Source organism: Lycium barbarum, chromosome 10 (assembly GCF_019175385.1).
Source record: "Lycium barbarum isolate Lr01 chromosome 10, ASM1917538v2, whole genome shotgun sequence".
Lineage (NCBI taxonomy): Eukaryota > Viridiplantae > Streptophyta > Magnoliopsida > Solanales > Solanaceae > Lycium > Lycium barbarum.
The window spans coordinates 47,716,119-47,729,715 of NC_083346.1; positions in this window are offsets into that span (position 1 = coordinate 47,716,119).

The following is a 13,597-nucleotide window of genomic DNA, read 5'->3' on the forward strand; positions in this document are numbered from 1 at the left end:
GGAACCTTCAAGAAACAAGTCAAATCTGTAATCACACGGAATTTGAAACATAACGTAAAATGACACATCGGCTGATGGAGCCGCTTACAAAACTGACATCCTATACCTACGACTCTGTCTGCAAAGTCTCTAACTGCGAACCAAACACCATAGCCCATATACTCTGACTCGGCAACACTCCAGGAGCAAATGGAGTTGCCAATCCAGCTGAAGCATCTTCTAGCAATGTCATTTACTCGTCTGGGTGTACCTGCGCGACATGAAACGCAACCCCCGAAGAAAGAGGGGTTAGTACGGAATATGTACTGAGTATGTAAAGCATGGAATACAGAAAACAAAATCATAATCGAAGCAAACAGTACAAAAGTAAGTACATTTTCAGAGTACCAAAATACGTATTTTTTTTTCAGAATGCAAAATCGTGTATACTGATGTCATGTTCAGAAGAAGTACCGAAAATAAGTAGATCATCCAGAGTGCCAAAAATGCGTACTTTCCAAACAGATTGTGCGTGCCACATCGTATGTCATCATATACATACACACATAACTGATTCATATGTAACATATTAGTGCCGAGGAACGTTCGGCCCGATCCACAAATGTATTGGCTGCGGAACGTGCAGCCCGATCCATATACACATATTATATTGCTGTGGCACGTGCAGAAGGTTAGTACGGACAATAAGCACGATATGCAGAATAACAGAAACAACTTACTGGAAACATAAATCATGCATGCTAAGAACGATATCCGGCCCCTTACGGGACCCGGGGAACGTGGTGCCACCCTGCCTTTGGCGCCACACACATCATACTCCAGAAGATTTGCTCCGTAATCTCCGTCACACATCATAATATCACATCATAAGATCAGAATATACATATACACATATATGGTTCGGCGAACCATGAACACATCATAACACCATAACACATCATACTCCGGAATACATATATGGCACCCGGCCCTCAAGCAAGGGACCCGGCGTACCATGCGCACGATACATACCGGCCCGGGACTCGGCGAAAGAGATCACAACACATGCACGAGCAGAGTAGTGAGAAACTGTATGCACGTAAATAAATAAATTTCAAGACACTATGGACAAATATATTTACCGACATCTGAAGGCCCAGAAACAAGTTTCGGGTCAATCGGAAGTAGTAAACAAAAGTTATGAGCTTTTGAAGTACAGAACCTTCTAAAAGCGTTTCAGAAGTTATTATATATATATATATTTGGAAATCAAAGCAATAACCATATCAAGTATTTTTCGGATATCGTTATGGATCAAATCAAATATACTTTTGGAACCATATGTACATATCAGAATATATCAAAGACTTAATGGAACAATCGCACATGCTAGCATTTAAGGATCAAACTTTAGTCATATCACTCATCTTCCAAAGCCATTCGGAAACATATCAAACAGGACTTGGACATCATAGATACGCATCGGAACCATATGAAACAGTTTATGGAAGTCAAGAATGTTAGCCATCCTAGTGGCTCTAAGAATAAAAGTTTCTTTGGGATCATATACATACCGTATGCTCGTTTCACAAGATCATGCCAAAAGAAAGAAAAGGGTAAGCCTTACATACCTGCTCCACGTCCTATTAGCTACGTTTATCCGTCCAAGCTCGTTAGTCTACATCCAAGGAGATTTACATAATCATTAGACATATTGTCACACACTTATCTTAATCTTTCAAGTAAACTCGCTTATAATCTGCCGAAATTTCCGCAGCATTTCCCCTGTAAATACATCCTCCCCGAGAATCTAACTCGGCCAAATCAACAATCCGAGAATTCAACTCGGTCAAATTATCAACAACAATACCAACCATCATACTAACAATTTCAACAATCAATCCAAAAATATATATATATTCTAACATTAACAACCTTCGTCACACAATTCGACGACATTTCATTTACATTCAAATATTAATCCGATATCCTTCTAACATGATTCAAGAATACTCCAAACAATTCACATATTATTCAAACCACCCATTCAACATCCTACTTCATCCGAAACCTTCCAAATTCAACAAAAACAATGACAACTCATTTTCCTCCTTCAATTCATGAACTATACTAACAATTTCACACACTAAAAACATTATTTCCATAAATACAAGAAATGATATTATAGTCACATTAGCTTCCAAAACCACCCTCCAACACTTACAACTTCAACTAGAATAATCCAACTTTCATTATCAACATAGAATCCACAACAACAACAACCAAAATACTAGATAGAATAATTGAATCATCATTCCTACACACCCACATATATACACGGCCACCATACATACACACACCCACACGGCCACACACACACACACACACACATTATTTCCATGATTTTCGTTCATTTCTACATACCACAACATATATAACCTTCCATAACATATAAAAGAATATGAATTCTTACCTTTTTCCTCAATTTCCCACTTGACTATAATTATGAACTTGCAACAAAGAGGGGATTTCTTGCTCCAACAATTGTACCACGTTAAAGAGGACCTTTGAATTAGTGGGAATGCTAGAAGAAAATATTTTTTTGATGGGGATTTGTGGACCTCAAAATTCGGCCACCATGGCCGAATGGTCTTCAATTTTTTTTTGTTCTTCAAGGTTCTTGAAACTTCTTAAAATGAAGATGATAAAATAAGATGGGCTTGTCCTCTTTTGTCTATTAATAATGAGCTCCCAAGTGGGCTTTGGCCCAATCACTTGGACGGCCACAAGGGCCTTGTTTTTCAAGCCCAAAATTTTTTCTTCTTCTTTTTGTTTCAAGCCCATTTTTATTTCATGACCAATTTTTTTTGTAATTCAGGAAAACTATTTTCCTAATTTCCAATTTTGCCATTAGCCTTTCTCAACATTTCCATTCTAGTAAACAACTTGTTCATCGAAATAATTTTGGAAAATAGTCTTGCCTTTGACTTTTCGCAATTATCTCGAATTATCCGATCGTACAAAATACGGGTCATAACAGTATATAGGTGGTATTTTTATTGAATATATTTGGAGATAAGAGGGATTTTTTTTACTTTGGATTTTCTCAAAAAAGAACTCCAAAAAGGAAGAAGACCCCTCTCATGGTCACTTCTCTCTATTTATAGGAACAGAAATAGGTCTAAGGAAAACAATGGAAAGGAAAGCCCACTCACCACCGAATTCCCCCAATTTGAAACCCTCATTCAAAATTCAAAATTCAAAATTCAAAAAATCTAGTAAAATTCCAACAAAATTCCAGCTAATTTTCATACTAATTCATACCTCAACCAACCAGAATTTTTACATATCACACAAAATAATGAACTTATATCCTAAAATCAAAAAATAAAATCCAACAAATCAGCAAAATAGTAGGATAGTACACCTAGTCATTAATAGGACAAAAAAACAGTACATTCAACGGCTAAAATAGGATAGAAACCCCTAAAATAGTACCCAATCTGAGGGAATTTCTAGGAAATTTCCTTAGATTCCCTCATTCAAGTGTGCATGGCACACAAGCTGGCTAAAGGCTCATGGCCCGCCCATGGCAACCATGCACAAGAGGAAATCTAAGTAACATCCTAAAGAAAAACCCAAATCGCGACTGGTAATTAAAATTATACGAAATTGAACCTGGAAAACATAAGAGTTCATGACCGGGCAGGAAAGCCCTCACAAATCTGGCCAAAAATGGCCTTGAAACATCGTGTCATTGCAGCCATAGCAGAACACTAAAGTCATGCAAATTTCCTGGTGGAAGAGAAAGGAAGACGGGGTGGGAGATGAAAGTGGGGTGGGGGGGGGGGTGGAATGTTTATTTTAATAAATTTCCACCCCTATTTTTTTATAAGCCCCTCCCCCCCCCCCCCCCCCCCTCCAAGTTTTAGAAGGGTTAAATTCAACCCCTCCTCCATTTTAAGTTAAAATAAAACTAAGTATTAAAATACGCGTATAAAAATAGTTATTTAGGCAGATAATAATTTAAAATATTAGCTTCAAAACAAGCCTAATATTGATATAGTTCCGGTGAATATTTAAGCATGCGAAAAGTGCGGTAAAAAATAAACCGTAATTCATACGTCATCTTAATTAACAATTTTCCCGAGCTAGACGGAGCAGGATACGCATTTTCTTTTTGAATTATATTTATGAAAGTAAATGACTCATAATTTTCTTGCAGTTATAAAGTTTTACAGAATAATAATTAAACGTCAATTTTTTGCAATTTTCTCAGAATTTCTGAAATTTTAATTTTGAAGGTGCATCCTCACTCCGTCTTTGACTTGGGAATTTTGAGAATTAAAATACGCAACCTATGCGGTGAAAATTAGGTGTCAACAACATGCTCTTGTACTTGTAAGACGGGTAACCTAGGCTCTGATACCAACTTGTCACGACTTAATTCGTGAATCGTGATGGCACCTACACAGCCCCCCTGGTAGGCGAACCATTCCCAACTCATTTTAATCATTTATAAAAATTATGCGGAAGTAGGCAATGATTTAGTTAACAATTTCAAATTATATTGACAACAAATGAGGAAATAACAAGAACCCCAAAATATGATCTGGACTAGTACAAGAGCTACTACCAAGAAGATACAAGTCTGATAAGAAAATAGAAAAATCAAAATATCAATACTGTCTCAAGAATACAAAGTAGACAACCAAATGCAAAGGAAGAGTCTTCGGGTTGCACATCTAGCCAAGCTCACCTTGAAATCTCTGTCAAGTAGACTCGAATCACTCTCGATGATAGGGACTGGAACTAGTAACAGACTCGACACTCAAAAGAAGAGTACAACAAGAGTAGCATCAGTAGAAACAACACGTACTGAGTAAGAATCATAAGCCGACTAAGATTAGTTCACGCATATAAGTATAAAATCAAACAAGATAAGCAGATAGGCACATAATTCCAAAATCATGGTCACAACATATCACATAACTGAATCACAACCTAAGGTGAAACTTCTAAATCACAAGTCTAACAAGTCTCAATAATCTCAAGTCTATAATCACAAATCTAAGTCCTGGAACTAGGTAGAGTCATTAGTCCACAATTCTGGTCCAGTCTGTAATCCGATCCATGCCATAACAAAGGTAAAACAAAACATACCAAATCAGAAATAAGAAGCCTTGTGATGATGCAAAATAAAATGTAATGATGTGCAATGCAATGCACTGGCCGAATACTCCAAACCTATACACACATGCTAAATGGTAATGTTTTACCCAATTAGTCATGACCTGCAGGGAAACCATGGTGTCCATGTACCACTCATTCCGAAACAAACCTCGGACCACGAGCTCACAAATAGGCCATGTCGTCACCCCCTGTCAAATGTGACTTAATAGATGTATATGTTCCATCTCAAAATCTCATCAACAATGCCGCATAATCAAATCACACAATGAATAACTCAAGGACACATATCAAAGCCAGAAACAAAGAAGTACAATTATAGTAACACAAGTCATAACAAGACTCACCAATAACTCTGCTCAACCATAGCCTAATTATACAACTATCTCAATCAATCAATGAAGGGTATATGTGAACACCTTCCTTTCAACAATTCTAAACCATTTCTATAATGTATGAATGTATGAATGCATAAATGCATGTAAGTATGGTCAATCAATGCACTAAAATAACAATGAAGGTACAAGAAGTCATAATGCCATAAGTCATATCAAGACTTAGATAAATTGACTCAACTATGGAATGAATCATACAGCCCATCTCAATCGTCATAAAGAGTCTATAACACCCTTTACTTCCAAATATAACAAGCACGCCTCACAACCAAATCTTACGACACTAAGTGCTCCATTTTGTCATGTATCATAATCAGCACCAAGTCATAATTTGATATTAATATATATGTGTAATGAGAATTTATGCCTTGCATAATATCATCACAATTGTACAACATGGCTAAGGCCTAATCTCATTACCTTCATTTCTTCGATGATAAATGTCATAACCAGAGAGAGACGAGTGCAATGCGTATCACAACGCAACAATTAAAGTAACAAAACTAATCACCATAACAGGGCCCCAGCCCACAACCAACAACACGAGTATACATATTAACTCCTTCCTTCTCATATCACAACAAACACACCACCTATTCAGTACATAAAGTAATGGCAACAAGCCCGCATAATCAGAAGTCATACCAACCTAGGTAATATCCAACCATACATCTTGTCCGAAGACCTAATCATACTTTCTCCTATCAATTCTACACAATATATACGTTGCACTAATCAAAGTCTAACTAAAGTAAGCGTAACCTACCTCGAATCCAGAACAGGAGCCACCAACTACTCCACACAAGCCTTCTGTTTCCGAAACGCTTCAGAACGATGGTAGTCTAGTACATAAAGACAGACCATAATGCTAAGTGAGCAACATACCATTTAATCAACAAAAACTACAATGGGGGAAGAAGACCCAATTTCTTCTACCCTTTTCAAATGGATGAAACCATCATTAAATGGTAATTCTATAATAATCTCACTCCCAACAATCATTATCCTCCAATTTATAGGTTTCTAATCAATTTAACCCTTTCAAACCAGATTTTAGGCCAAAGCTCCCATTTTTATTAGAACCCTAAGTTTCAATACACAATGCTCATAATTAATAATTGAATTCTCATCCTAGGAAATAATAATCTATCTTTCTAGATGATTAAACAACAATACAATTTACCTTCCAGAATTTATTTAAGGTTTTACTATTTCTAGGGTTCTAGTACCTTCACCCACCATTGATGGACCTTAAACTAATCATGGAACTAGAAGAAGAAAAGGGAATGAACCATATAAAGATTAGAACTTACCTTCAAGGAGGAATTTCACCCTAGCCTTAGAAAACCGCCTCTCACTTTCTTGGGAACTGGTTTTGGTGTTATGTGGGTAATGACTTCGAAATTTGCAATATAAAAGTAGGTTTCTGCCCCCCGTCTTCGTTGCAGTGGTCCCTGGCTTCATCGCGACGGTTTCATCACAGTTGTAATAGGTTTCGCTATAGCAGGTTTGCTGCAGCGCTCCCTAGCATCACTGCAGCGGAGCTGCTAGTACAGCTTGCACTAAAATGACCATAATTCCCTCATCCGAAGGCGAAATGCGACGATTCTTTTTGCTATAGCTTCGTAATTACGATACGGATCTAATGGTTACATCAAAACACAAAAAAAGGTAGTTTGATCAATATCGTTCCCTTTAAAACCAACGAACAACGACAAAAACATCGAATACGAGCGCGACAAACCCTAAATCTATCTGAAACTCTTTGGAACCTCACCAAAACTTGTGGACAAGTCCAAAATCATAATACAAACTAGTTGGAACTTTCAGAGCATTGACACAGGGTCATATTAACCCGATGTTGACCGTGGTCAACTCTATTTCTTTAACTTAACTAGTTTCTCCACCTTTGACTCAAATCACACTCAACCCTTTCGGGAATCAAATCAATGACTTCACTCAGTCATAGGTCTTAATAGCGGGACTCAAGGAAGGGTCAAAAAGGGTAAATGGGTCAAAATTTTATAATGACCAAAATAAATCGTTACAATATTAATGCTCGACTGGTAACTCTTATTATAAGCAAACTCTGCCAATGGTAAGAACTGGTCCAAATGACCTCCGAAGTCAATCACACAAGCTCGGAGCATATCCTCTAGAACCTGGATCGTCCGCTCAAACTGACCATCTGTCTAAGGGTGAAAAGCTGTACTATGATTCAATCGAGTGCCCAACTTGAACTGCAAAGTCCTCCAAAATCGGGATGTAAACTGCTTGCCTCTATCAGATATGATGGAAATAGGGGCCCCCTGCAAATGACCAACCATACGGATATATACCTGGGCCAACTTCTGAGCAGTGTAGGCAATCTGAACAAGTATGAAATGAGTAGACTTGGTCAATCTATCAACAATGACCCAAATCGAATCAAACTTACCCAAGGTCTTTGGAAGACCAACGACAAAATCCATAGCTATCCTGTCCCACTTCCACTCAGAAATGGGCATCCTCTGAAGCGTACCCCCGCGTTTCTAGTGCTCGTACTTAACTTGCTGGTAATTTAGACACTGCAAAACGAACTCAACGATATCACGCTTCATCTCAGCCCACCAATAGTGTTGTTCCAAGTCACGATACATCTTGGTAGCACCAGGATGAATAGAGTAACTAGAACTGTGGGACTCCTCCAAAATCGTTCGAATCAAGTCATCAACTCGAGGAGCACATACACGACCCTTAATCCTGAGGACCTCTTCACTATCAATCATGGCCTGCTTGATCTCACCACTCAAAACCTTATCACGGATCTTACACAAACTTGGCATCCTCGAATTGTTTTGCCTTAATCTGCTCTAGAAATGAACATCTAGCATCAAAACAAGCCAACACTCTGCCCGAATCTGACATATAGAGTGTCATGAAACTGTTAGCCAGAGTTTGGACCTCCCTAGCCAACCGACACTCCGAAACAATCAAATGAACCAAGCTACCCATACTAGCAGATTTCCTGCTCAAGGCATCCGCTATAATGTTTGCCTTACCAGGATGATCAATGTCGGCTCAATGGGGAGGCAACTAAGGCAATTGCCTTAGGCCCCCCAAAATTGGGGACCCCAAAATTATTGTGTTGTATTATATGATTATATATCATAAAAGACACTATTAATAAAAGATTTTTTTGAAAATGTGATAGAGGGTTTCAAGATAAATAATTCAGATTTCACAAAAATATGTATATATATATATATATATAAATTTGTTGACAATATCGATTAAAAAAGATTTTCAAAAAAGTCTTTTGACAATATCGATTAAAAAAGTTTTTCAAAAAAGTCTTTTGTTGTATTTTTTTTAGAACTGATTATTTTAATTTGAAGTACACAATTGTTAATGAAAAAAATTATTTTATGAATAAACTTAAGGCCTCTTATTATGGTTTGGCTTTAGGCCACAAATTACGTTGAGCCGCCCCTGAGGATGATAAAAAATAGTATGGTGATAATCCTTAAGCAACTCCATCCTTCTCCGCTGCCTAGAATTAATATCCCTCTGAGTAAACACATGCTGAAGACTGCGATGATCGGTGAAAACCTCACAATGGACACCATAGAGATAGTGCCTCCAAATCTTCAAAGCGAAAACCACCGCTGCCAACTCCAAGTCATGAGTGGAATAGTTCTTCTCATGAATATTCAGTTGTCTGGAAGAATAAGCAATAGCTCTCTTTTCTTGCATCAACACAACACCCAAACCAGAACGTGAATCATCACAATAAACCACAAAATCCTTACCCTCCACGGGCAATGCTATAATCGGGGCTGTAGTCAATAAAGTCTTTAGCTTTTGGAAGATCTCCTCACACTCGTCGGACCACTAAAAAGGTACCTCATTTTGAGTCAAACGGGTCAAATGCGAAGCAATAGAAGCAAACCCTTTCACGAACCGACGGTAGTAACTGGCTAACCCTACAAAGCTGCGAATCTCTATCACTGATGTAGGCCTAGCCCAATCTCTCACTGCCTCAATCTTCTTAGGATAAACCATAATCCCTTCTTTGACACCACGTGGCCTAATAATGATACAAACCCAAGCCAAAACTCACACTTCGAGAACTTGGCATACAACTCCTTGTCTCTTAGCAACCAAGAACAACTCTCAAGTGTTTCTCATGATCCTCCCTACTCCGCGAGTAAACCAGAATGTCATTAATAAACACTATCACAAAAGAGTCTAAGTATAGCTTAAAAATGCCATTCATCAAATCCATAAAAGCAGCTGGAGCATTAGTAAGCCCAAATGACATAACAAGGAACTCATAGTGCCCATGTCTAGTCTGAAAAGTTGGCTTAGGAATATCTTCGGCTAGAATCTTCAACTGATGATAACCCGATATCAAATCAATTTTCGAAAACATGGAAACCCCCTGAAGCTGATCAAATAAATCATCAATACGAGGGATGGGGTACTTATTTCGGATGGTGACTTTATTTAACTGGTGGTAATCAATGCACATTCGCATAGTACCATCTTTCTTTTTCATCAAAAGCACCAGAGCGCCTCACGAGGAGACACTCAGACGAATAAAACCCTTACTAAGAAGATATCGAAGTTGTTCTTTCAATTCTCTCAACTCTGTTGTGCCATCCGATATGGAGGAATAGAAATAGGGCGGGTCCCTGGCTCTAATTCAATGCAAAAATAATATCACGGTCTAGTGGCATGCATGGCAAGTCCACGGGAAACAACTTCGCAAACTCACAAACTACCGGGACTGACTCAATAGATGGACCCTCTGTACTAGTATCACAGAGATGCGCCAAATAAGGCAAACACCCCCTATCAACTAGCTTCTTTTCACGAATAAAGGAAATAATTTTCTTTAGGGAGGGACTAAGGTTACCCTTCCACTCAAGTCTAGGCACCCCGGGCATAGCTAAGGTGACTGTCTTAGCATGATAGTCCAGAATTGCATGATAAGGAGCTAACTATCTCATACCCAGGATGACATCAAAGTCTACCATGTCTAGAATCACTAAGTCAACCCAAGTGCCATACCCCATAAATGTGACAGTACACGATTAATAAACTCTATCTACAACCACGGAGTCTCCGAATGGAGTAGATACATTAATAGGGGCATCAAGCAAATCACAGACCATATCAAGACATATAGAAAAATATGTAGACACATAAGAGAGTGTAGACCCCGGATCAAACAATACGGAAGCCATCTGGTGACAGATGGAGATGTTACTTGTAATGACTGCATCTGAGCCCTCAGCCTCTGATTTGCCAGGAAAGGCATAAGAATGAACCCGTCCACCCCTAGCCTGCGAACCTCCACGATTAGCATGTCTTGTCTGAGCTCCGCCCCTACTAGGCTAATGTCCACCTCTACCTGACCGAAACTCACCTCTGCTAAGCTGGGTGTCACCTGTACCAGCTGTGTGACCGCACGCTCAGTCTAAGCACGATTTCCACCATAAGATCCTCTTCTTTTAGCTGATGAAATGGGAGCCCTGGGAGGCTAATACTGAGTGCTTTGGCCACTCTGTCTAAGTCTGGGATAATTTCTGTCACGACCAATTTTAGGGTTGGGCGGGCACCTACCTTTTCCTCCTTGGTAGGCAAACCCTCAATCAATGCACATTAATCAAATAAAGACAATTTGAATATTCCAAAAGCTAAGTACAATTAACAGCGAAAATCAATTGCTTAGTAAACTCCAATATGGAAAATATTTACAACCGTTAAATAGATAAGGACTCCTTCTAAGTTCCCATGACCTGGTCTAGACTAGTAAAAGAGCGACTAATGACTTTAGATTACCACTACATACTAAGACTCAACCTCCGTCCCGGAGTGAAATGGGAGGAGGCCTTCCAGATAGGCACCACGTATTTCCACATATGCTTCGATCAATCACCTGAAACAATCTACACCCCAAAGAGGGTGTAGCAAGTGCAATATCAGTACAAACCACGCGTACTGAGTAAGTATCATAGGCCGACAATGGTTAGTGACACATATTAGTAAAAGAATTCACAGATAAACATGATAACAACCCAATCAAGTAATACGTCTATCTACCACACACTGTATATCAATACCTTTAAGCATTAATTTCACTATGATAATTCACCTGTCAATTTCGCAATGATCTCGGAACTCACATATCATTAAATCGGTCATTTCAGTCTAGTAGTGAACTCATCATTAAGACACTCGTTATCCTACATCACATAGAGACTAAACATATAACTAATCTTACGGGCAGTCTATGGGATACCTCACCAAGTTCAATCAATGAATCCAGATTCAAGTACATGTCATTGCCTAAGTAAAGCATCTAACCAAATGTGCTAAGTCTGAATAAATCAATCTGAATCCAATCATCACAAGTAAACACCAAATCATCTTATATACCATAATGCAATGCAATGCAAGATGTATTAATGCAATGCAAGATGTAAGAATGCAATGCCATGCCATGTAAATGAGGTATACATATGTACTCCGGATGAAAATATCGACGTCTCCGTAGCACAACCCAGTATGACTCACAAAGTTTAAGTGCCCCCGGTCCCGGATCTTTTCCCAACAGACAGACAGGACCCTGGCTAATTTCTCATAGGGGGAGTCTGATCGACCCTACTCTGGGGGACCCGCGGAGTCCATGCACTAACAATGATTCCGAAATAACATTGGAATCGACCATGCAACAACGATGCCGGAACGGATCATCAGACATCAGCCATCTCACAATCACTCAAGTAAAAGAGTTTATCAAATATCAGTTTCACTCAATCAACGATACCGGATCATCACCGGGTATCAGCCATGCATCATGAATGAATGAGAATGCGTGCAATTCGTGTATCAACATCAAGCTCAATATCACAAGTACCAACAATCACTCAAGTAAAGAGTTTTATCAAATATCAGTTTCACGCAATCAATGATTTTGGAATTGATCATCAGACATCGACCTTCTCACAATCAGTCAAGTAAAAGAGTTTATCAAATATCCGATTCATACAATCAACGATTTCGGAATTGATCATCGGACATCGGCCTTCTCACAATCACTCAAGCAAAAGAGTTTATCAAATATCAGTTTCACTGAATCAACGATACCGGATCATCACCGGGTATCGGCCGTGCATCATGAACGAATGAGAATGCGTGCAATGTGTGTATCAACATCAAGCTCAATATCACAAGTAGCAACAATGGGGTACACCAACAACGTATCATATCACAATACCAGCAGTGGGTATCCCAACAATATATCAATATAACAATACCAACGGTGGGTATTCCAACAATGTATCTAGATCACAATACCAACAGTGGGTACAACGTATCTATATCACAATACCAACAATGGGTATGCCAACAATATATCCGAACCACAAATACCACAGTAGGTATGCCAATAATATATCCGAACCAAGACGGATAACGAGATGTAATCTCTATCAACAACCCATGGCATCAAGCCAACGCAATAGCACTGTGAAGCACAACACAACGGGGTGGCTAGTCCCAACATACAACAGGTCAATCAATCGATATACATTATTACCACTTCCTTAAATTAGCCTATTATCGTAGAACAAGTAATCTCACCCTACACTCACAATCATTCGTCACAACTCTTTTTAGAACTCAATCACAATCGTTGGTGTATTTTATCCTCCCATTTATCAACTGGGTTCACTATTAATGGCAAAACATAATAATTACATATTACGGGGATTTTTCATCATTAGACACAACAATAGGTTTCACTCGCTATTTCCAAGTCATATATATCCTCTGATATTAAAGAAAGCTACATCAAACAACCTAAGGAATCTACAGGCCACAAGTCCGAACACACAAATCACACAACAATACCATCTTAAGATTCCATCCAAAATCTTCAATTTCTATACATGCATTCTCCGTTCCTTCTAATACACGAATATATGAGACTAACCGGAGTCTACCGAAAAGGAAGCCATAACCTACCTGACAGCCGAACAGGT